Source organism: Sinocyclocheilus anshuiensis, unplaced genomic scaffold (assembly GCF_001515605.1).
Source record: "Sinocyclocheilus anshuiensis isolate Anshui unplaced genomic scaffold, SAMN03320099.WGS_v1.1 scaffold743, whole genome shotgun sequence".
NCBI classification, from domain to species: domain Eukaryota; kingdom Metazoa; phylum Chordata; class Actinopteri; order Cypriniformes; family Cyprinidae; genus Sinocyclocheilus; species Sinocyclocheilus anshuiensis.
In genome coordinates, this window is record NW_015552601.1 from 468,248 (window position 1) to 473,288 (window position 5,041).

Sequence of the window (5,041 nt, forward strand, 5' to 3'; positions counted from 1 at the left end):
TTTTTTTGTAATATAAAAGCACGAAAGAAGACATTTGCACACTGGTTTTGTCTTTTATTTACAAATCGAGCATATAAAACATCATAAATCAGTTTTTTTGTAATATAAAAGCACGAAAGAAGACATTTGCACACTGGTTTTGTCTTTTATTTACAAATCGAGCATATAAAACATCATAAATCAGTTTTTTTGTAATATAAAAGCACGAAAGAAGACATTTGCACACTGGTTTTGTCTTTTATTTACAAATCGAGCATATAAAACATCATAAATCAGTTTTTTTGTAATATAAAAGCACGAAAGAAGACATTTGCACACTGGTTTTGTCTTTTATTTACAAATCGAGCATATAAAACATCATAAATCAGTTTTTTTGTAATATAAAAGCACGAAAGAAGACATTTGCACACTGGTTTTGTCTTTTATTTACAAATCGAGCATATAAAACATCATAAATCAGTTTTTTTGTAATATAAAAGCACGAAAGAAGACATTTGCACACTGGTTTTGTCTTTTATTTACAAATCGAGCATATAAAACATCATAAATCAGTTTTTTTGTAATATAAAAGCACGAAAGAAGACATTTGCACACTGGTTTTGTCTTTTATTTACAAATCGAGCATATAAAACATCATAAATCAGTTTTTTTGTAATATAAAAGCACGAAAGAAGACATTTGCACACTGGTTTTGTCTTTTATTTACAAATCGAGCATATAAAACATCATAAATCAGTTTTTTTGTAATATAAAAGCACGAAAGAAGACATTTGCACACTGGTTTTGTCTTTTATTTACAAATCGAGCATATAAAACATCATAAATCAGTTTTTTTGTAATATAAAAGCACGAAAGAAGACATTTGCACACTGGTTTTGTCTTTTATTTACAAATCGAGCATATAAAACATCATAAATCAGTTTTTTTGTAATATAAAAGCACGAAAGAAGACATTTGCACACTGGTTTTGTCTTTTATTTACAAATCGAGCATATAAAACATCATAAATCAGTTTTTTTGTAATATAAAAGCACGAAAGAAGACATTTGCACACTGGTTTTGTCTTTTATTTACAAATTGAGCATATAAAACATCATAAAGCAGTTTCTTTTATTATTTTTTTTGGTCATATGAAAGCTTGAGAAAAGTACCCAAACCCTGCAGACTGTAGCAGGGTTTGTAACACAGTAAACATAAGTCTTTTCAATAAACACTGACACTTTAAACAACCTCTCCAGTGAGGAAGCCATCGTGTCTTTTACATGAATCAGAAATCACGAGGATAAAAGGAGAGTGTTTTGTTTTGTCCTCTTCTGCAGAAGTCATTCAGTACTCTGGCTGGATAAGGAGCGATATATGGGTTCAGCGGACTGCCCCCTGTGCTACAACAATGGAAATACAAAGGAAACGGTTTTTATTTTTATTATTGTGAATTTTATTTGTAATTAACATTAATATTCCATGTTATTAACTGAAAATGACATCCCTTGCTCTCTTGGCGCTTTTGTGAGGTAAGTAGCGAGATTCGATTTGATTCGTAAATAAACCGTTCCTTTTGAATCGGATCTTTTTTTATGAATCGCTCGATCCGGTTCACACGATTCAATCGAATAAACCGTTCCTTTTGAATCGGATATTTTTGTATGAATCGCTCGATCCGGTTCACACGATTCAATCGAATAAACCGTTCCTTTTGAATCGGATATTTTTGTATGAATCGCTCGATCCGGTTCACACGATTCAATCGAATAAACCGTTCCTTTAGAATCGGATATTTTTTTATGAATCGCTCGATCCGGTTCACAAGATTCAATCGAATAAACCGTTCCTTTAGAATCGGATCTTTTTTTATGAATCGCTCGATCCGGTTCACAAGATTCAGTCGAATAAACCGTTCCTTTAGAATCGGATTTTTTTTAATGAATCGCTCGATCCGGTTCACAAGATTCAATCGAACTGATCTCACGGACTCCGGTTGTTGTTTTTTGGAGAAGATTATCAGTGAAGTTACATTTACCGATATTCGGTTAATTTACGCGGGCGAAATCAATTTGTGTCAATAGGAGTCGACGCCATTTGGGAATTTCACAAGTTTTCACGATTTCACCGCGTTGACAAACAGAAAGATAATAATAGGCGGATCTTTTTAAGTAGCCTACTCTAGGTAAGAACAGTTGCTAATACTCGTTTAACACCCAAGTAAATTATTTTGTCAGTTGTTAGTATACATGAGTTAAGAACTGTCGAAATGATGAATGTAGGATGTCTAGGAATGTATTTACATATCACACCTCGACGCCTAAAGTACTTAAATCAACGGTAAATAATTTTAAACGGTAAAATAATCCTCGAAAATGTAGCCTACTCGCCCTCAAGTTGTTCCAAACTTGTACGAGTTTCTTTCTACTGTTGAACATAAAAAGATATTTTGAACAATTTGAGCTATTGACTTCCACAGTATGGAAAAAATAGTTTGGAAGTCAATGGACACCAAAAACTGTTTGGTTATTATACCCACATTCTGTAAAACATTGACTTTTGCGTCCAACAGAAGAAAGTAACTCCTAGCACGTTTGCAAGTTTGCAATGCAAGTTTGGAACAACTTGAGGGCGAGTAAATGATGACAGAATTTTTATTTTTGGATGAACTATCCTTTTAATCAAGCCTACAAGCTCAAATATGTGTAATGCCCCAGAGAGAATTGAAGTGAATGGATTAAATGCTTTTTTATGTGGGAAAAAAAACTGACAACATAGCTGCGAATCTTCAACATATTTGGCATGACATTCATTTTTAAGAGCTATTTGTGGAGCTATAAATCATACGACAAAAGTTACAGGAATTTTGCAACAGGTGGGAGTTATTTAAATAAAAAAAAATAATAATTTGTAAGTTGTAAATGACAGAATAGTCTTAATCACAGCACTGTCACACATTTGTTTTTGTTAATTGTGGCTTTTGGAAAGTCAGAATTGTAAGATATAAACTTATATTGCAATTGTGCGTTTATGTCTTTACAATTCTGACTTTTTTCTTGCAATTGTGAGTTTATATCTTACAATTCTGACTTTTTTCTTGCAATTGTGCGTTTATATCTCACAATTCTGACTTTTTTCTTGCAATTGTGAGTTTATATCTCACAATTCTGACTTTTTTCTTGCAATTGTGCGTTTATATCTTACAATTCTGACTTTTTTCTTGCAATTGCGAGCTTGTATCTTTAAATTCTTGGAGTTTTGAGAAAAATTTGCAACTAATTTTTATTAACCTGTTTTGGCTTCCATAACTTTTTTCCTGTCAATCTAATCAAAATTTAGTTCGGATCAAGCTCAGTCGGACCGATTGAGGTGTTCACATGAAGTCTTTACAATCAAATTACTAACCAACTATTTGTATGCATGTAAACATAGCTAGTTTGTGTGTAATAAAGTGCAGAGTTGTCATTTGAAAGGGCTCCTTACGAGTCTCTTGAAGAATCGGTTCAGCAGCCGGCCGTATTCAGGAGGACTCCGATGGATGAGCTGAGTCTCGGAGCTGGTCTTTGGGATCACAATGCTGCGGTCCAGATCTGGTGTTCTTGTTCCTCGTGGCCCGAACACATTCAGGTCTTTGAAGCACTCGGTCTCTATCATCTAAATGAATTTTATAAAAGCATATATGTGACCCAAAACCAGTCGTAAAGGTCAGTTTTTTGAAATTGAGATTTATGCATCATCTGAAAGCTGAATAAATAAGCTTTCCATTGATGTATGGTAGGACAGGACAATTTTTGGCCGAGATATTTTAAAATCTGGAATCTGAGGGTGCAAAAAATCTAAATATTGAGAAAATCGCCTTTAAAGTTGTCTAAATGAAGCCCTTAGCAATGCATATTACTAATCAAAAATTCAGTTTTTATATATTTACGGTACAAAATTTACTAAATATTTTCATGGAACATAATCTTTACTTAATATCCTAATGATTTTTGGCATAAAAGAAAAATGTATAATTTTGACCCATACAATGTATTGTTGGCTATTGCTACAAATATACCTGTGCTACTACTGGTTTTGTGCTCCAGGGTCACATATGAAACATTGAGCATAAATTGTCCTTCTTACTCTGATGTTTCTTCCTTACCTCATTCTGCCCATTCTGCCACACGCTTCCCGTGTTAAACTTGCTGTAGAAATTTTCATCGACCTCACCGAGGCTCACTCCGCTCACTCCTGAGAACTGATCGATGTCCAGGACGTCTGCGCAGTAAACGGCTCTCGGCTGGTGGAGAGAATAACGTCACAGGATTGTTTTCAGGTGAAAAACCAGCATTCATGGCAGGAAGAAAAGGTGGCGGCACGCGGCACCCATAGGTTATCATTCTGCCTTTATGCAGAATAAAATGAAATTAAAAAATAAAAATAAAAACTGTAAAAATAAAAAGTAAAACATCTGGCCATATTATATTAATGCTAATTTTGTTTTACCTAATTTGAAGTTCCTGCTCAAAAATGACTGGCCTTTTAAAAATAGCTTGTAAATCTCTCATCATGCTCAATTATCATCAAATCTTGAATTCAGTATGTTTGTCAACTTGGTTTTCTTCCAATTAGCACAGGTTTTGCATTTCTTTTTGGAACTGATTGATCATAAGCCTCATTTATATGAGCTCATGCATCTAATTTTTGAATGAAAAAAAGCATTATTTGCGGATAATTTTGGCAATGTTCTCTCATAAACTGAGATGCATAAGCTCAGATCAATGAGGCCTACGATTAACCAGTTCCAATAAGAAATACAAAACCTGTTAACTGAAAGAAAAGAAGTTGGCAAATAGATCGAATCCAATATTTGGTAATAATATGACATAATGAGAAATTGATTACTAAATAATTAATAATAAAATTAATAACATAATTAATAAACTATTTATGTATTTATTATTATTTTATTACAATTTTTTTGTAGGCAGGTCATTTTTGAGCAGGAACACTGAGTGTGACAAGGTGGGGGGAAAAAATCCCCAAAAAGTTATCAATTGTTGTTTTTTTTTTTTTGGGG

General features: G+C 33.3%; 1 pseudogene; it reads right to left on the reverse strand.

Annotated features, from left to right (window-relative positions):
- Nucleotides 1–1,121: 1,121 nt before the first annotated feature.
- LOC107665760 (G protein-coupled receptor kinase 5-like) overlaps nucleotides 1,122–5,041 on the reverse strand; it is an 18,198-nt pseudogene continuing 14,278 nt past the window's right edge.